At 49.2% G+C, this 20,817-nt stretch overlaps 1 protein-coding gene across 8 annotated transcripts in view; it reads right to left on the bottom strand.

Moving 5' to 3' along the window:
• The window catches only part of PKNOX1 (PBX/knotted 1 homeobox 1), a 60,724-nt gene extending 44,033 nt beyond the window's left edge, over positions 1 to 16,691 (bottom strand). For 2 of the 8 annotated variants that reach the window (XM_023630240.2, XM_070252129.1), the window contains exon 1: positions 16,477 to 16,606. The gene's annotated coding sequence lies outside the window, so the exon portion shown is untranslated. Of the gene's footprint in view, positions 1 to 11,193; positions 13,522 to 15,321; positions 15,703 to 16,476 lie in introns of those variants that run through there. The other 6 variants (XM_023630238.2, XM_023630241.2, XM_070252132.1 and 3 more) reach the window with 6 other exon arrangements.
• Positions 16,692 to 20,817: the final 4,126 nt, after the last annotated feature.

Here is a 20,817-nt window from a genome sequence, read left to right as displayed (position 1 = left end):
ACCCACACCATACATGCTACCTGCTACTTGCCCATTAGTCACTGAGTAGCTGTCTAGGTTATCAGGTCAACTGTCATGGTATCACAGCGCTTGTGTTCAAGTCACCCTTATTCTACTTAACAACGGCCCCAAAGCGCAAGAGCAGTCATGCTGGAAATTCGGATATGCCAAAGAGAAGTTGTAAACTGCTTCCTTTAAGAGAAAAGGTGAAATTCTGAACTTAATAAGGAAAGAAAAAAATCATATGCTGAGGTTGCTAAGGTCTGTGGTAACTTTTATTACAATATATTGTTATAATTGTTCTATTTTATTATTAGCTATTGTTGTTAATCTCTTACTGTGCCTGATTTATAAAGTAAACTTTATCATAGGTATGTACATGTAGGAAAAAACACAGTACACATAGAGTTCTGTACTATCCACGGTTTCAGGCATACACTGGGGGTCTTGGAACATATTCCCCATGGAGAAGGGGAGACTGCTGTATGTATAATTTTAAATTATTAGATCTCCTTGAGAAGGTTTTTCTTGTTTGGTCAAATATTTAAGGTGCTTAAAAAGAAAATTAAATCTACCAAACGTAAAACTGTGGCTCAAAATGTGTAAGAGAATTTAGATGGTAGACAGGACTGATCATCAAACATGGTATATTCAGTCTGATCGTCTTGAGTTGATCAAAGGCTGTCTTAAAGATGAAGGTTAAAATTTACTAAATTTAAAGAGAGTAATAAAATTTGTAAATTCCACAGAAAACTGTAGAGGAAAAAAACAGGCCTGTAACGTTGTAGCTTTAATGAATGTTGATTTAAAAACAATCTCAAGTAGGGGCCAGCCCAGTGGCACAGTGTGAAGTAGTGGTCGGGTTTGTGTGCTGCACTTCAGTGGCCCAGGGTTCACGGGTTCAGATCCTGGGCGCAGACCTACACACTGCTCATCAGCCATGCTGTGGTGGCGTCCCACATACAAAACAGAGGAAGATTGACACAGATGTCAGCTCAGGGCCAATCTTCTTCATCAAAAAAATAATAATCTCAATCTCTTCTGTGCTCAAAAGCCTCACTTCAAAGGGCATTAAAAATTCATGGCAAGAAAAGCTAGACGCAAACAATGTTTTTTATCCACATTAATAAAAAATGGAAACAGACCTACATGTCATCCATAGGGGGACGTGTAATCAATGACAGTCACCCAGCATCAACCATTAATGTGATGGGAAAACCCAGGAGCAGCTCACGTGGCCTGCCGAGTGGACAGGCAGGGCGCACAATCCGCCGGGCATCTGGCTGCACCATTTGTCCAGTCCACAAACATTTACTGCAGGTCTTCTCTGTGCCAGGCTGCTCTAAATGCTAGAGCTGATGCAGAAAAGGAGACAAGGTCCCTGCGTGGAGGAACAACTTTATAACAACGCTGAAAAAGTATTTACGGATGAATTTTTGGAGAAGGGACCACTCTACAGGCCCCAGGCACCCTATCCAAGAGCCTGGGCTCCTCTCCTACATCCTTTATTAAGAGCAATTGTCTTCTCTACAAAGGTCTCCGTATTCACGGTTAGATTAACTCATAAACATTTTCTGGTTTTTCTTGCTGCTGTCAAAAGCATCTCATTGTCATTACACTTGCTGATGGACTGCTGGATGTGTCCCCAGTGTGTGCAGACTACCCTTGTACCCACCAACTTTGCTGGGCCCCCCTTAGGTCTAACGGTTTATGGAGAGTCTACAGGTTTTTCTTGGTATATGTCATTGTCTATAATCATGCAGATACAACCCCAATCAAGATTCATGTTGTTTTTGATAAACTCAAAAAAGCTGTTCTAAACTGTACATGGAAGAGGGGCCAGCCTGGTGGCACAGTGGTTAGGTTCACACGCTCCAGTTTGGTGGCCCAGGGTTCACAGGTTCGGATCCCGGGTGTGGACCTACATACTGCTCAACAAGCCATGCTGTGGTGGCATCTCACAGACGAAAAAAAGAAACAGAGGAGGATTGGCACAGAGGTTAGCTGAGCAACAATCTTCCTCGAGCAAAAAAAGGAAGATTGGGAACAGATGTTAGCTCAGGGCCAATCTTCCTCACCAAAAAAGAAAGAAAGAAAGAAAGAAAAAAACTACATGGAAGAATAAAGGTCCATGAACAGCTAAAGTACCCTTAGAAGATTTAAGAAATACCAAATTTTAAAATATCCTACAAGGCCACAGTAACAACAAAAAGTGGGTAACAGCACAAGAACAGATCAACAGGCCAGTGGAACAGAAGAAATAAGACATTAGACTTGGCAGGGCTTGAAGAAAAAGTGCCAAAAGTGCACAAAGCTGTGGAATTTTGCTGTGTGTACAAAAGCTCTCTGAACTCAACGGACTCCTGTACAGACTGAGAGTGCTGGGGAACCCGGGGCTCCGGCGCCGCTCTCCAAGCATGCTGCACAAGTGTCTGGTCGTGTGCCGCTGTCTAACCCGGGCACACTGACACGGGCGAGCTGGGCTGGGAAAGCAGCAGCACTCGCAGGGTTAAAGCCCTGGGGATTTGGAAGGATGCTGTCGCACGGCTCTGTGTCACAGTCCTCTTTACACAGCCCACGCTAATGCAGAGATGCACCGAGGATTTGTTCTAAGGGTTCAGTCTTCACTTCGTACAGTCACCATCCCAGCGGGGCTTAGTGAGGGAAGGTAGGCAAGGAAAAATGAGGCAAGACATACCTTCTGAGTGTCTACTAAGTACGCTGAGGCCTACATGAGGCACTTTACAACACATCCCTGTTCTCTGACACTCCTTCCATTGAGACGTGGGATCTTTGTCCCCTTCCCTTAAATCTGGACTGACCTAGGGACTTACCAGGAACCAAGAAAATGCATCAGAAGTGACGGGGTGAGACTCCAGGGCTGGGTCATAAAGGTGAGACAGCTTCTGCCTTGCTCTCTGGGACACTCACTGCTGGGGCCCTGAGTCCCCATGTAAGAAGCCTGACTACACCAGGAAGCCCCCTCCATGCTGTGAGGAGGCCCAGGTCACATGGGGAGTCACACGGAGGTGCTCTGGTCAACAGCCCCAGCTCATGTCCCAGCTTCAGCCAGCATCAACCGCTGGATTTGAGAAAATGCCTCCAGAAGCCTCCGGCCCTCAGTCATCAAGCTGCCCTCGCCTCCAGGTCTGCCTGGCTGAGGACCCAATGTCATGGAGCAGAGATGGAGAGACGGGCCATTTCCACCACACCCCTTCCAAATTCCTGGCCCACAGGTCAGTGAGCATAATGAAATGGATGTTTCATACCAGCAACGGTGTATCTGGGTTCACAATAGTGGTAACCAGAACACTCCAGCAGATGCTGTGTAACACTGTCCTCAGACTACGATGAGGAAAGAGATACGAGGAGGTTAAACACCTTCATGAGGTCAGTCTCTCTGGATCCGAAGCCCTGCCATTTCTTCCACACATTATCTCTAAGAATACAATAACTATGTTTCTAAGATAACTGTAGAACACACAGGGAAATCAGCACAGTATTTGACAATGTGTACAACTTTGGTGCCTACAAATGTTAATTTCACCAATTCAATCTACGAATTATGGTGTCATTCAAAATGGGAAACATTATTTAAGAGAATAGATGAAGAAGGCAATCCACCTGGTAAACGAGAATGACTTGCAATCACGGCAAGGATGCAACATTCAAAGCCACAGCCACATGTAACTCTGCTCTGCAAACATCAGAGTCTAAAGAAAATGACGGCCTGATACTTACTGGTAGAAGTGGCATCTGCTGATAACAGCCAAGGTTTGGAAGTTGGGCATCTCCAAAATACTGTAACACAGATTACTGAAGAGGAAAGGGACTCCTCCTTCATGCCCGCTCAACGCGTGTGAGGAACGCACGACGTAGCAAACGCATACTGACAGTGTAGGAAGGAGACTTGATGCTACCCCTGAGCAGACGAGGGTTAAAATGGTGGGCAACAAACACCCCAGTTGCAACTGCAAAGATTCCTTTCTGGAATTCCACCTTGGAGAAGAGTCAGCCAGCTTTGATTCAACGGCTACGTTTAGAGAAACAATCATCTCGCTGAAGAGGGGGTGAAGTGCTCCCATCTCGTCTCCATCCCAGACCTTTCTCCCTGGCCACTCTTCCCAACGCCCATCCCACCCTAAATCCATTCTCCACCCTGCAGCCCCAATGATGGGTTTTCTCAAGGCTTGCTTCTTCCCTCTGGTTATCAATTTCCAGAAGAAAGTGCTGGTTTCCTAGCATTCTCCAATAGTGACCAGGAGGCTGTTTTTAGTACATTATGATCTCAGGGGTGTGGACATTTTTTAAATAAATAGTTATATATATACATATATATATACATATATATATATATATATTTTTTGATGTTCCAAACTACCCCATCTTTGGCCGATGCAAGCCCCTTCAGTTACCTCCTAGAGCCTTTAACAAACCCTAGTAATTCTTGATAGCTTTCTTGCTTTTGGGTAAAATAAGATACTCCAGGCTCATCTTGCTCATTTTCTGCCCTTCATCCAAGGGGCTCTCCGTAGAGCGGGAAATGATACGTAGATCCCACATGTGTACCCACTGCTACTAGTCGGTCTCTGTTTCTAGGCCTTTTCAATGGACAGAGATAGGAAATAGTTTCTCATTAAAAATTTTTAACAAGTTAACACTGATATCTCCAATTCAAATTTGGGATTAGAGGGTACTTACTTAACTGCTTTGATTTCGTATTTGTATAGCTTTTCTCTTACCCTGAAAATCTAGTTTCAAAATAACAATACAAATACTATTACTAACAATATCAATATAGTCACGTGTTGCTTAACGATAGGGCTATGTTCTGAGAAATGCATCTGTTAGGCAATTTTGTCATTGTGTGAACATCACAGAGTGTACTTATACAAACCTAGATGGTATAGCCTACTATACACCTAGGCTATACGGTAGTAACCTTATGGGACCACGATTGTACACGCAGTCTGTGGTTGACTAAAACATTGTTAATGCAGCACATGACTGTACTAGAAACCATTTAAGATATTTTTGCTTTTTGTTTTTTGTGTTTTTTATGGTGAGGAAGACTGGCCCTGAGCTAACATCTGTTGCCAATCTTCTTCTTTTTTCTTGAGGAAGATTGCCACTAAGCTAACATCTGAGTCAATCTTCCTCTACTTTGTTTGTGGGATACTGCCACAGCGTGGCTTGATGAGCAGCGTGTAGGTCCATGCCCAGGATCTGAACCCATGAACCCAGGGCAGCTGAAGCAGAGCCTGTGAAGTCAACCACTCCTCCACCGGGCCAGCCCTTAAGATTTCTTTGCAGCTCCTTTGTCTTTAGGATTTATCCCATGAGGACGTACAATCCAATTTGTTTTGAAGTCACTTGAGTATAATTCTTCTCTGTGTAGTCAAGCCATCAACTCAATTCCTAATTAGGTTCTTTTGATTCATTTTCCTTTTTAATTTTTAGATCCTATTTTCCCCCATTTTGATTTAATTTTATTTTAAAACTACATAAAACATTCACATGGCTCCAGGAATCAAAGCTATAGATGATATGTTCAGAAACCCAACTTAGATCCCACTCCCTCCCTCCCCAATAAGGAACCTCATTTTAACCAGTCTAGGGTTTAACCTTCCTTTTTTTATCACAAGCAAATATTCTTTCACCTTTCTTGGATAAAACTCCATACTCTACTCACAGTTCCAGCCTCACGTTTTTCACTTCCTGTATCCTAAAGATGCTTCCCAGCAGGTTAGCATCACCTTCACTCCTGTTTAAAGCTGCAGAGTCCTCCACGGCATAGACTCACCAGAGTTTATTTAACCAGTCCCCTACTGTGGACGTGGGCATGTCTCCAAGTCTTTAAAGGGGTCTTCTGGAAACCTACATCTGATCATGACAAACTGTTTAAAACCCCTCAGGGGATTCCAGCCGCCTACAAGATACAGATCATAAATCTCAACACAGTCAATGACTGTCCAGCATCACTGGGCTCTCACCTGTCCTCCTCCCACCCTCCCCCCACATCACCCCTGCTCTCTGCACTGCAGTCACACCGGGCCCTTCCAAGTTCTCCACAGCTCCATGCTCTCCCTCCCACTAAGCCTCAGAACACACAGTCCCCACCCCTATCTGGAATGGTCTTCTCTCCTCGTCCCCTTGCTCACTCCCATTCACATCCATCACCCCATCTTAGGAGAGCTGTCCTGACCTCTGCCCCACATCTCAGAGCAAAACACGCCTTCTTTACATTCCTTACTATGGCTGGGATTTTACACTATTAGGATGGGTCTTTGATTAGCCTGTCATCTCTACTACTTCCTGGCAGGCAGGAACCCTATCTGTTCCTGGTCACCATTATGTCCTCAGCCACTATCACAAGGTTTGGTATACAGCAGGCACTCATTAATTTTTTGTTTAGTGAATGGTTCCTACAATTTATACAATACAGTAACAACCTGTCCCGTGAAAGTCTGGTCTAACTCACTTATCCATACCTGTGCCTTTTTAAAGAGAGAACTCTGACCACCTTCTCAATTCCACCTAAAGTTGCTGCTCTGTACAGCTTTTCTACCTCCAAGTCGGTTTGGGTCATTTATGTCTTCACACCATCTGCAGCTCTTCAAATGTATTACCACCAAATTGTACATGGCGTGTTCTCACTTTAAAATCTTCATATCTGTAGTTAGGTCCCTTTTGTAAATAATTGTGTTCTCATTTCTTCTTAATCAGCTTTACAAAATTTGCCTCTATTTTCTTTGTTAATTTTATTTTCCTAGTTTCTTGCTTTGAAAGCCAAATTCATTTATTTTTCTCGTTCTCTAATGCATGAATTTAAAGCTATACACTTTCTCCTGTGAACTGTTTTTGCTCCATTCTGTGGTATAGAGCCCTCTGTCATTCATTTACACAGACTCTGAAAACAGTTTTTGATCTCTTCTTTAACCCAAGAGATTATAAAGAAGGGGTCTTACCATTTTCAGGCAGAAATTTTTAGCTATCCTTTCACTCTTGGTTTCTAACTAGGTTGCACTGTGGTCTGAGAACCTGGTCTATAGGATTTACTTTTTGAAACTTGGGATTTTTCTTTGCAGCCTAGTACATGGCTAGTTTTTGTTAAATGTTCCACGTAACTGAAGAGAATCTATACTTTATGTTTGTTGGGCACAAATTTCTACACATATCCGTTTAGCCATATTATTTAAATCTTTTATATCAGTGGTTCTCAAGTGGAGACATTCAGCAATGTCTGCAAACATTTCTGGTTATCACAATGAGGGAGAAGGGTAGCTACTGGCATCTGGTGGGGAGAGGCCAGGGATGCTGCCAAATATCCCAGAGAGTGTGGACGGTCCCCAGCATAGAATGATCTGGCGCCAGCTGTCCACAGGGCCAGGCTGAGAGCTCCTGCTCCACCTCCTTTCTTCTTTTCAGCCCACGTGGTTTGCGGCTGGCTGAGTCACACTAGGATCTCCCCCTCCAAGTGTAGAACTGGCAACTTCTCCTATTTCAAGCAACCTATGTTATATATTTCTACATTTCCTTGTTAGTTTATGATTATTAACTATACCTTTGAGTGGTATGAAGAATTCCTCCAGTGCTTTTCACTATGAGTTTCGTTTTGTCTGATACCAGTATTGCTCAACCTGCTTTCTTCTTTTAGGACTGATAGAGTTTTTGGTCTCCAGCACCTTCTTGTGTCAGTTTTAGATGTGTCACTTATATACTCCATTTAGTTCAATTTCATTTTTCTACTAAATCTTGAGTTTTTATCACCTGGGAGATTTAACCCCTTCACATTCATTGTGGTTTCGGACATATTTGGGGTTGTTCATGCCATCTCACATTAGTTGCTTGTTTTTTAATACACAAGCAGGCATCTCTGCCTTCTTCTTTCTCCTTAACTCCCTTATGTTGAAATGATACAGTTTCCTTTGCTCCATTTTCCCCTCTGGCCCTCTGGGAGGTACAGATCCCATCTTCAGTCTTCTCCTGGTTACTCTCACATGACCTGAAGTCAACACTGACACCTATGTCCCAATCCATTTCTGTGACAGTCGCCGTTCCGTCCACGAGATGTACACTTACGCTCATACACTTCCATACTTGAATCTGTGCTGTTTAGTGGCAGGAACTGCGACTTATTCATCTTTACACGCTCAGTGCTGGTAGTGAGCATACAACAAACTGGGATGGCAAACACATCTAGGACTGTTTTAGAGCATTTTTTCAAACCCTTAAAATGAATTTCCGGGCATTTAAAGGTTCAACTTTGTTATCTGTGGGGTTTACTTAGCTGTAATGCTCATTCACAATTAATGCCATATAACCCATATACTACCATACACACACAAGCACACACACACACATTTAATACCCCACATACTCGTCAACACAGCACTACACTGCCACCTTTCATAGGGGATCACATCAAACTTGGCACAGCATCTTACAGTCAATACTTTTGAACATCTTTATTTTGATTAGTCTAGACAAGAATTCAGATAATTTTAATGATACCCTATCAGGAATACTAAAAACAGAAAATATTTAAATGTTTTGTTCCCATTATAATCGTGACTTTCAGTATTATTTATTGTACAAGAAAACTACATTAGAAAAACGTTCTTTTAAGCTTTGAAGGCAGATATACTGGGAAGATTCCATAGCATGTATTCCACTCCATGCAAAGTCAATAACTGAGTTCTCCACTTGGAACATGATTCACAGAAGAATTTTTTTAAAACAAGGAAAAATAACATACATAAAAATGGAGAGACCTTTAAAGTTTAAAATAGTTACAGGATATATGCGTAGGATAGACTTGACTGCCATTAAAGTTGAAACAGAAAAACAAACATCTAGATAAACAATAGGTAAAGTACATTCTCAGGCAAGTTAACTAAACATTGTCTTGACAAGTCAAAAGGTCCACAAGAAAATAAATGTCACCGAAGTACGACGATTCAGTCTCCTTTTTAAATTCCCTTTACAGAAGAAATGCTGAGAAAGACTTGAAGACAGAAAAAAAGGGTGGGAGGGATTCTAGAAAGAAAAAAGAAGCCCTGAGAAGCCAAAGACCAGTGAAGGCGGCCCTTACCAGCCCTATAGGGGCCCTCCCGCGGGCACTGGCCAGCTCGGCCGGCTGAGGCAGGAGGCGCAGGCCACAGGAGAGGCCCCCCAGGAAGGAGCCCTCATGCTTTCCTGGTGGCATCTGGGGTCTCAGAACAACTGCTTCTGGGTGAGGCGGTGACACCCGGAGGAAAGAATTCGACCCTATATCCCGACTTCATCAACAAAGCAGGGTTTCCCAGCCTCAGACGCCAACAAAAGAGAAAAACAACAGCCCCACAAGGGGACGGCAACTAGCCACCAAAGCGGACATTCCAGATTCAGCTTCCAGCCCCTATTCACATGTCTGTCTTTATGATTCTAATTACGAGGTAAGAGCTATTTGCACAGGCTGTTTTTACGGCGACGACATCACATACAGGTCGTAGAAGTCCATACAGTCCACCGAGGGACAATGTCCTACCTTTCCCCTTTATCATTCACATTTCTTCAACAGAGTTCTGCTATTTGATTCTATTTACATCCAGAAGGACTGAGAACTGAGAACTGAGTGGGGGTCAGCACACTTTTTCTCTAAAGGGCCAGATATAAATATTTTAGGCTTTGCAGGCCACAAACTGTCTCTACTGCATATTCTTTTTTTATGATCCTTTAAAATGCAGAATGTATGGCCCTAGGTCACAGCGGGAGTTGGCCCACCGATGGGTACTCTGCCAACCCCTGGCCTAAAGTACAGCTGTCCAAAGAGACATCTTATCCTTTAAAAATACAAACTATATACTCCTTTTAACCCGTCCAAAATTTGCTCTCTCAGTTTGGTGACATCAAGTCTTTTGGATTTTTTTTTTTTACTTAATTATTTTATTGAGGTCATATTGGTTTATAATGCTGTATAAATTTCAGGTGTACGTTATTATGTATCAGTTTCTTTATAGGCTGCATTGTGTTCCCCAATAGTCTAGTTTTTGGGGGCTTTTTTTGCTGACATCGCCCTGAGCTAACATCCACTTCCAATCTTCCTCTTTTTGTATGTGAGCCGCCACCACAGCGTGGCCACTGACAGATGAGTGGTATAGGTCTGGAACTGAACCCAGGCCACTAAAGTAGCGTGTGCTGAACTTAACCACCAGGCCACTGCAGCTGCCTTCCCAATAGTCTAGTCTTGATCTCTCACCTACATATGTGCCCCTTCACCCCTTTCACCTCCTCTCCACCCACTTCCCCTCTGGTGACCACTAACCTGCTCTCCTCATCCATATGTTTATCTTCCACATGTGAATGAAATCATCCAGCATTTGTCTTTCTCTGACTTATTTTGCTTAGCATAATACCCTCAAAGTCTATCCATATTGTTGCAGATGAACAGATGGCATTTTTTTTTTATGGCTGAGTAGTATTCCATTGTATATACACACCACATCTTTATCCATTCATCCATTGATGGGCACTTGGGTTCCTTCTACATCTTGGCTATTGCGAATAATGCTGCAACGAACATAGGAGTACATAAATCTCTTTGAATTCTCAATTTCAAGTTCTTTGGATAAATACCCAGCAGTGGAATAGCTGGATCACGTGGTATTTCTATTTTTAGCTTTCTGAGGAATCTCCATGCTGTTTTCCATAGTTGCTGCACCAGTCTGTACTCCCACCAGAAGTGTGTGAGAGTGCCCTTTTCCCCACATCCTCTCCAACACTTGTTATTGCATTTTTCATTTAATCTGCAAACTGGCCTGCTGCCATCCCAGCAAAGGGTTTACTTTCCCAGCAGGTCAGCCTCCCAGCTGCTCTCAAAGCTGCTTTAACTAATGAACATGACCAATTCCACTAACAGAAAAACACAGGAAATTCTAGGGTAATTTCAGTGTTAGTGTCTGTAAGAGAGGTGGTTATAAAGCCAGAAACAAGATGGAAATAACAGCAAGAGTCAAGAGACACTTCCAAACTCTATCTGCAGATTTTTTTTGGTTACTAATCTTTCCCAAAAACATTTAACTGATGATCCTTTGCCACACTAAACCTGTTCATTAATAAAGCTAGAAAAGCTGTCGAGGAATCCAAGGCAACTGTCAAAATTTTATATTCAGAAAAAGGAGATCTTTTCCGAGACGCCTTTCAGGACACTACCTGTGCGTCACCACAGCTCAGTGAGGTCTCACTCGGTGTGCAGGACGTTTTAGGTGACTACCGCTCAGACACGTGAGCTGCCTGCCCACCGGCTTCCGTCCTGGCTTCACAGCCCCCGGCCCAGGCAGAAGTTCCAGCAATAACTTGTTCTGAGGAAAACATCTCTCAAGAAGTCACTTTAGTTTTCAAACAGGGTTTGGAGAGGTACAACTTGAAGTTAATATTCAAAAAAAATCATAGGCATTAAATCCTGTTAAAACAAAATCTGTCCAAATAAAGTTTTTCTAAGCCAAAAGTCCGCATACATCCACTAAAGACACAGCAAAGTTCTAATAACAAAGGTGTTTTAATGGTTTTAGAATCTGTTTTAGTAAATGCTGAGCTGGATGGTCTATTACAGCTGGTAGATTTTAAATTCACAGCGCAGCTTTGTTAAGACCGTGACTATCATTGGCATCATTAAAAACTGGCACTCAAAACTTGATGTATTTGTTATTAAGTGTCAATGAATGCTTTTTGGAGAATAGAAATGCCACCTCTTTGGGATGAGGGCCCTTTCACGCAGACAATCTTTCTCCCAGGGCACTGTCGGTGTGCTCAGGGACAGAGCGCCACAGACACGGGCCCAGCGGCGCCACCCCTCCTACCCACGTCCCCCGTCATCTGACTAGCACCAAGCTTGGTAGCCAGAGGATAATAAACGTAGAAAATATCAAAATCTAAATGCCCAAAAGGCTCTGAAACATCAGGCATGACCATAAAATAATATAGAAAAAAAATAGAATCCCAGAATTGTGTGACAGGATCTTAGATAAATTTTTAAAATGAGAAATGTGTGGATTATGTAAATACATGAAAACACACATGATAATGCTGACTAAAAATGCAACACAAAATAGCTTAACTGATTGATATGTAAAAATGTATGCGTGTCCCATTAAACTCGGGTTCCACACGATACATTCTGGGAAATGTTATACTAGGATCAGTCGTTCTCAACCAGGGCTGATTTCTGTCCCCTAGGGGACGTGTGGCACTATCTGAAGACATTTTTGGTTGTCACAACTGGGGGAGGGGGTCCCACTGGCATCTAGTGGGTAGGGACCAGAAATGTTGCTACAGTCCTACAATGCACAGGACAGCCTCCACAACACGGAAGTGTCTGGCCCCAAATGTCAACAGTGCCACAGTTGAGAACCCATGCCCTACAGGATCACAGGGGTATTTGCTGCTGAAATAAATGTCAAAAAAAGTATGCACAAACACACAACTGAATTCAGAAGAATGCAGAGTTAAATTCCTAATTTTTTTAATGCAAAAAAATACAAACCTTGATGAAATGTATCAGACAACATATGACAACATATATTGAGAGCTTACTAAGCTCTTGTTAAGGCATCATTTCTGCAAAAGTCTGATCAGACTGTTCTGGAAACTGCACTCACAGTCCCTACCAATCCACAGTCCCCTCTGAGTGAGCCAACCCCACTGTAGACCTTGCGGAAAGGGGACGGGGGTGCAGATGGGAGGAGCCCACCCCTCCCTGGGGACAGCTTGGGGACCAGGCAGCCCCTGACCAGCACCTGGGAAGTGGGGTGTGGGCAAGAGCTCCGTCACTCTCTCTGGGGTCTGCGCTGGGAAAGAGGAAGAGGACGAGGTGGGCAGAGCAGGGCCCAAGCCGTGGGGAGGAGACGCCACCAACAGTGTGCGAACGAGCAGACCCTGGAGAGCAGCAGTGGAGCTGAGCGCCAGGGCCCAGCACTCCGGCAGATCCCGGGATCCCAGCAGATTCCTATTTTCCTTATTCCAGTGCGACCGTACACACCCGGACTTGAAGTCAGCCTGCTCCCTGCCACCCTGAGACCCGACTAAAACAGACAATTGTCCCGTAAGCATCAGTCACAGAGGGCAAATGACAAAAGCAGCATTTCCAACAATCGTGCCCTGCAGCGGTACCCGCACATGGCTTTACTCAGCCAGAGGCTGCGCCAAATGACACATGCCTTTCGGGTGATGGGATCACCCTGAGCAGAAATCATCTCCCCCAGACAGGAGCACCATCAATCCACGCTGAGCGGCTTACCCCAGGGGAAGAAGGCAGGGCCTGGTGGCTGGACCTGTTGGGATGATCACATTCTATCATTTAAAGAAAGACCCGAGACAATAAAATGAACCCCAAGTTTTTACTAACTCACAGACTTTCAGTCTCTCAACCTGGTAGATCAGTAGTTTTCAAGATTCTGAAATTGTAAAACCTTTTCCCCAAAGAATCCCAGATAGCCTTAAGAAGCTACTCTGTCCCCTCCCCAGGACCCCCGAGGCACGTCCTCAGAACCACAGCACTTCCGAGCAACTGCAGTTCAAACCTCGTCAGACAGGACACTGCTGCGACAGCATGCGGCGCTGTGAGCCAGCTCCCCAGAAACACTGACCAGACTGGGGAGGCGCCGACACACTGAAACCGGCGGCTGTTGGCCAAGAGTGGGCTGCAGGCGAGCTACTCCATGCACACCGTGGTGGGCAGTCCAGTGTGGCAGGTGAGGCCTCAACTGACAGCCTTTGCAGCCAGGCCTTTCCACCAAATGACCACGCCCCGTGGCCCCTGAACGTTTATTCCTCCGGGACTCCAACTGCTCAGCTTCGAGTTCCCTCAGCTGCACTGCTCCTATTTCCCCATCACCTTTGCCATCACGACCATCATTTGAGGAACGAGACAAAGGGCACCTACATATTCCTACTAATGGACCTGCTGAGAGTAAACCGACTTCCAGTGCAGAGGTTCTTAACTTGCTCTCTGCGAAGCTGAGTCAGAAAGACCCACATCTTCATTTGCAATAACCTCTGGCTGAAATTTAGCACTCATCCAATTAGGAAGGGAGACATTAAATCCTGGAGCCTTAGTAGTACCTGGGACTTTTTCACCAACAGAAACCACAGATATTTTCACAAAGCGTTAAAGCTGCTACAGAAGTCTCACAGGCAGGCAGGCTCGTCGCTGCCCCAGAGGGAATTAGCAGAGCAGGTGCTCCATGTGTTACTGAGTGAGCTAAGAAAGGGCACGGAGGGCACTTTATCACCAGTTTGTCAGTATTCTGCTAACTATTTCAATAGAATGGCTTCCCTTCCTGATCCTAGTCATTTCATCTAAACCCTTTCCATAGGAGGCCGGGCGGAGCACAGCAAAGGCCCCCTGGGTCACAGGCTCTGCATCACTGTGTCAGGGTTCTCCTCGACAGTTTCAAACAGTTTAACAACTCGCAACAAAAGTGAAAGTTGTAGCTGGAATGTGACCAGGCACCCGCAGTACCTTTCCATTTCTGCTACTCACATGCAGCGCTCTTCTAAAGCTTTGCTACGTTGACACGGAAATGTAAGTACAGTAAACAGGGACAGGAGTCCCACGAAACGTTTGCGTCCAGGATCATTAGCCATGCAACTTGTTGACACTTCCATCACAAGCCTAGAGTGTCACTCTTTCAAGTCCTATGTCCCCCACCACGTTTACTAACTCCCATTTTTAAACCTCTCAGGTAGGAAGGGTCCTTCCACTGCTGGTGGGAAAGCACGGTGTCAGTCAATATGACACGCTGGGGCATGGCAGAGGCAATCATACTGTAACCAGACTATGCACACATCATTCTCCGCGCTCAGTAAATCAAGGAAAAAGTGATGAAAGGCTGATGCGAGTCAGTCTGCCGGCTTCCACGTCATCGTTCCTCCACGCGGACTTGAGTGCCTCCCCAATAACTGCACAGCAGACACTTTTACATTTCGCCTCTATTCTCCCTTACAATATTTAGATTATAGAAAACATAACGCAACTTATTAAAATATCATGTATTACACAAACATATAAAATATTTTCTTGTTCAATACGTCAGGAAAAATCGTAAAGTTACACCCAACTAAAGCTGAGGGCTTCCTTCACCCTGAAGTGGCAAGTCCTCATTTCCTCAGGACAAAACAGTGGCTTTCGTAGAAATCGAATTCCTGCAATCTCAATTAAGTTACAACCCCCTTACACAAGTCAAGCACATCCCGGGCGGCTGCAAGGCTCGATCCATTTACCCAGTGCCCATGTGCTCAGGCCGGGTGCCGCCCCCCAAAGTATCTGACTTGCGCCCTCACCTCCACGGACGCGACTCCAGCAACACATCCCAAGACGTATTTGGGAGCCAAACACTGCGCGAGAGAGCCTAGCGGCGCCACGAACCAAACAGGGCATTTCAGCAGCCTCCAGGATGAGATACAGCGGACCCGACGTTTCCGAATTGTTCGGAAGTGACTCACGACTTCTGTCTACAGGAACGTGAAACGCGGCGAGCGGCCGCCCGAGCCCACACCCACGCGCCCACCCCACGGCCGCCGTTTATTACAGCGATCCGGTCCTAACGCCCTCCGGGAAGACGACCCCGGCCCGCGGAGGAGGGCAGCACAGCCCGTCTGCACGCACCTCGGGCCCCCAGGACGCCCCGCCCCACCCGCAGCGGGGCCGGCCGGGGCCCTCGCAGCCCGAGGGGCGCGGGGCATCGGCCAGGCGCGCCCCCTCCTGCAGGCCGCCCGCCCGCCATCTCCCCGCCCGCCGCCCCAGGACCAGCCGAGCGCCCCGGGCAGCCGCCGCTCCAACCACCGGGCCCGCTCGCCCCCGGCCCCGCGACCGCGTGCCCCTGACGCCGACCCCGCCTCCGTGCGCCCCCGCCCGCCCCGCGTCCGCCCGCCCCCGCCCCCTGCCCCTGACGCCAGCTCCGGCCCCGCCCCCTGCCCTGGACGCCGGCCCCGCCCCCGCCCGCGCGCCCCCGCGGCCCTCAGCCCGGCCCCGCCCCCGCGCCTCTCAGCCCGGTCCCGCCCCCGCCGCGCGCCCCCGCGCCCCAACCCCCGCCCCGCCCCCGCCCGCGCAAGGGGCGCGCGCCGCGCTCCGAAAGGGACGGTTAGGAGCGCGCGCCTCAGCAGCGGGCCCCGCGCGGCGGCGGCGGCGGCGGCCGCGCCTTCCAGAAATTTCCGCGTCCCTCAACCCACACGGAAAAACAAGCGGGGCGCGCCCCCGCGCCGGCCCGGCGGACAGTGCCCCTCCCCGCGGCCTCGGCTCCCCTCCCCCACCCGCGCCCCCTCCCCGCCCCCTGCCTCGGGCGGCGGGTCCGGCGCGGCCCTCCCGGGCGGCGGCGGCCCGCGGAGACCCAGGCGGCGGTGGCGGGGCGGCGGCCGCGGCGCCTGCGGGCCGGCGTGATTGATAGGGACGGGGCGGCGGAGCGGCGGCGGCGGCGGAGCGGTTGAGTGACAGCTTACCTGGGTGCCAATCTTCATCACACTGACAAGCGGCTGCAGCAATCGGGACCCGCAGTGCCGCGCCCGCGTCCAACCGTCACGCCGACGCTGGGCCACGCGACACAGCCTCGCTCAATGGGAGGAGGGCGACGCCGACGCGCGCCGCATCAATATTCACATAGGGGGCGGGGCCTGCCGGGCCCGGGCCCCGCCCCGTCCCTGCGCCGCGGCGGCGTGGGGCGGGGCCCGCGCGCCGGGGGCGGAGAGCGAGGCGGTGGCGGGCGGCGGCCGGCCCCGCCCCCGCCTCGCGCCCGAGCCAGACCCCGCCCCCCGCAGGCAGGGCTCCCTCCTCATGACTATGCAGATGAGGGCGTGACCTGGGCGCGCGCCACGCCCCCTCGCTCAGCTCCGCTGCCCAGCGAGCCTGAAGCGGCTCGGGTGGGCCGAGCCACGCGCTGCGCTGCGGCGGAGCGGGTGGGCGGTACTATCGCGGAGGAGGCGCCGGCCGCTCTCCGCGCCCCCGGCGGCAGGTGGGCCCCGGCGGACCCCGGCGCCTTCGGAGGCCCTCGGAGGCCGGGCCGCACGGGCGTCCGGCGCCGAATCTCCCTCTCCTGCGCGGCGCCCCCTGTGTGTGCAGGCCCGCGGCAGCCCTGGCTTGTCCCGGTGGGCGCGGCCCGGGCGGCTCGGCGGGTGGGCATTTGGGCCCCAAACCGCGGCGGTGGGGTGCTCGGCGCCCGCGGTCTGCCGACGACCGGCCAGACCCCTGGCGTCATGTGTCCCCGGGGTGCGGGCTCCGGCCACTGCTGCAGGCTCGCCACTGGTCCGCGCTCTGCCTTCAATACACCTGTCCCCCGGGTGACCCACGCAGGCCCTCTCTGCAGGTGAAGCGGCCTCCCTAGGGGTACGCGGCAAGTGTCGTCTGCATTCCAAGGTGAACGATCAACGACTGTTGCAGTGCGCCCCCAGGTCCCGCCGGTGGCCTTGCCCTCCGAACGTCAAGGGTCGTCCTACTGGCCATTCATTGTTGCAGGAACATTCGCTCCGCCGTCTGGAGTCCATACATAGCTTGGAGAAGGGCCCCCCTGGCGGCTCCCACGCTGCCCCGGGAAGAGGCAGACCCAGGACAGGAACGTGTGCCTGGAGGAGCCTGGGTAGGTCCAGTCGTGAACAGCCCGGAATGACATTCCTCATAAGTCTTCAGGGCTGCACGAACGCGGTGATGCCACAACAGTATCTGCGGGGCCCTGCAGAACGGCGCTCTCCAGAGAGAAGGTTGCAGCAGGGCCTGGCCGAGGGGAGGCCAGTGAGCACGGACTGGGACCCGAAGTTAGAGGGGGCGCCACAAACTCCGTGATCGGCCGCTACCCAATGTGCGGGGTCCAGTGTTACCAAGAATTTTAAGACAGGGAGAGCAGAACAGTAAACCAAGTGGGGGCCCTCCTGAGCCGCGGCCCTGTGGGACTGCTGGTCCAGGGGGCCATGAAGCGGCCCTGGTCTCCCTCGCCTCACCCTAGTCCCCACCCTGGTCTGAAGCTTTCATCTGGTTCCCATCAAGGAGGGGAGGCAGCAGGGGTTTTGGAACCGGGAGGACCTGGGTGTGTGCTGTCCGTGTGGTACAAGCCACAAGGCACGTGAGGCCCATCTGGTCTTCTCTGCCTGCACCCCATGATCTGCACCCTTCCTTTTTCTCTTTTCCTGGCTATCTCCAGAAAACAGAGGAAGGGCTGGAAGCACCATCAGCAGTCACCTCCAGGTCTTCTGGCCCTGGGGCTCACACATTTGGGGGTCCTCTTCAGGGAAAATCACTCCAGATTAAGTAGGTGTGGGGCCTTGGAAGGGCAATGCTTCCTTAGCTTCCCTTTGCTTCCCCCAGGCCGCCTCCCTCATGCTAAGCCCCAGGTGGTTCCAAACCAAAAGACCATTTGTAGCAACCAGACATTCTGGCTCTTCTCTTTCCAATTTCTTTTCTAAAGATTTGTTACTGTTTTCCCAAGGACCACGTTTAGCTGTGTGAAGCAAAGTCCACACATAATTGTTCAGAGAAACGGGATGATGCGGTGGGGGGCAGTCCAGGAGGCAGAGGAGTGCTTGAGAGAAGCCACTGGGAAAGGCAGAAGGAACTCTGCCGGGGTTCCAGCCGTGTCTCAGGCTGCAGAGGGGTGGGGGGGGGTGTAAAAGAAAGGTAAGACTTGGACCCTGCCTGGCAGAACTTACGATCCAGCACACAAAGCAAGTGGCTGCCTGGCTGGGCACGAGGAGAGGTGCTGTGCTGTGCAGGGCTGAGCTGGGGGAGGTGGGCAGGCCGGGCTTGGGCTGTCTTTATAGGATGGCTGGGATCTGGAGGCTTCCATAAGAAAAACGAGCGAGGGGCCGGCCCGGTGGCGCAGCGGTTAAATTCGCACATTCTGCTTCTCGGAGGCCCGGGGTTCACCGGTTTGGATCCTGGGTGCAGACATGGCACTGCTTAGCACGCCATGCTGTGGTAGGCGTCCCACATATAAAGTAGAGGAAGATGGGCACGATGTTAGCTCAGGGCCAGTCTTCCTCAGCAAAAAGAGGAGGACTGGCAGTAGTTAGCTCAGGGCTAATCTTCCTCAAAAAAAAAGAAAAAAGAAAAATGAGCGAGAAAACCACTTACAAATGAGGGCAAGTCTCTCGGCTTAAGGCGGCCAGTGTGGCTGATGCATAAGTTGCTTTGGTTTGCATGGGTGGCTAGGGCGAGAAGTCACCAGCAATGAGTAGGGGATGATCCTTTTCAAAATACAGGTCAGACCACATCCCTGCTTGACTCAACCCCTCCAAGAGCTCCCCATCTCATTCAGAGAAAAAAGTCCTTATAGTGGCCCTCAAGGGTCTACATGATCTTCTTTCTCCCCCTGCACCTTTGACCTCAGCTCCCACCACCCTCCCCCTCACCCACTCTGTTCCAGTCTGCCTCCTTGCTGCTCTTCACTCACTCCTGGTGTGATTCAGCCCCAGGGCCTTTGCACTAGCTATTCCCTCTGCCTGAAGGACTCTTCCCAAAGATAACTGCATGGCTGTCTCTCTCACCTCCCCAAAGTCTTTCTCAACATCACTTTCTCCAAAGAGGCTTGAAGTTGAAAACTCCTAACCCACTCCCTGTCCCCCTCCTTCCTTCTCCGTGGTACTTGTGTAGATACATGTAACATATGAGGCAACGGCGTAACCAGAGAACTTCTATCTATTGTCCAACACCTCTCCCACACACACATAAACACTAGGATTTATGTTCCATAGGAGTAAGAATTTTACTCAGTTTTGTTCACTGATGTATGCTGAGCACGTGTACTAGTGCCTGGCAAATAAATATTTGTTGAATGCATGAATGAATGTTTCTAAGACATGGGGTATTGGTTATGTATTGCTTCATGACAGATTATCAGAAACTTAGTGGCTGAAAACAACACACATTTATATCCCACCATTTTTGTGGGTCAGGAATCCTGGCATGGCTTGCCCAGGTCCTCCGCTTCAGGCCCTCACAAAGGTGTCAGCCGGGGCTGGGGTCTCACTTGAAGCCTTGACTGGGGAGGGATGCATTTCCAGGCTCACATGGTTGTTGGCAGGGCTCAGTTTCATGCCACTTGGGCCTCTCCAGAGAGGAACTCAGGACATGGCAGCTTGCTTCATGGAAGCTAGCAGGGAAGGGAGTCTGCCAGGAAGACAGAAGCTGCCTCTTATATAAAGTAATCCCAGAACGACATGCTATCACCTTTGCCTGTTCTTTCGGTTAGAAGCAAGTCGCAGGTTCTGCCCACACTCTAGAGCAGGGGATCACACGAGGACATGACCACCAGGATTTGAGGAGCATAGGGTGAGGGTTGTCCCTCCACCACACAATTCATTTTCACATCCATAGACTAAAGTCATTCGCATCATCACCCGTTCTCTATGTAGACTGTGAAATAGCTCAAAGGCAATGAAAAGCCAGAATCAGATAACCCAGAGGGTGATCTCTAAGCAATGGACATTTCCCACTGGAGGTACCCAGTAATCCTTTTTGCTTATTCCAAGCCTCCTTACTTTGCTAGGCCTGCTGTAACAAAGTACCACGAACTCGGTGGCTTGAACAATAGAAGTCCAAGATCAATGTTTCAGCAGGGCCATGTGTCTCTCAGTCAGTAACCTAACACCTGCTCGGCAGTAAAATGTTTATTGAGGATGCACTCAGGAGAGGCGGCCCTTTGTCCCTTTGTCTTCAGTGCTTACCTGCCGGCAAGGCAAGACGTGTTCACCTGAAATGACAGCCATCAAGATGAAACGCCACAGTGGAGGAACCTCGACTCCTGGCTTTACTCTGACTGCACAGGCTTTGGCCAGCCTTCCCCGGGAAAAAGCCTT

The sequence above is a fragment of the Equus caballus genome, chromosome 26 (assembly GCF_041296265.1).
Source record: "Equus caballus isolate H_3958 breed thoroughbred chromosome 26, TB-T2T, whole genome shotgun sequence".
Taxonomy (NCBI): Eukaryota; Metazoa; Chordata; class Mammalia; order Perissodactyla; family Equidae; genus Equus; species Equus caballus.
The sequence above is the reverse complement of the archived record's forward strand: the minus strand, read 5'-3'. Positions and strand labels throughout refer to the sequence as shown.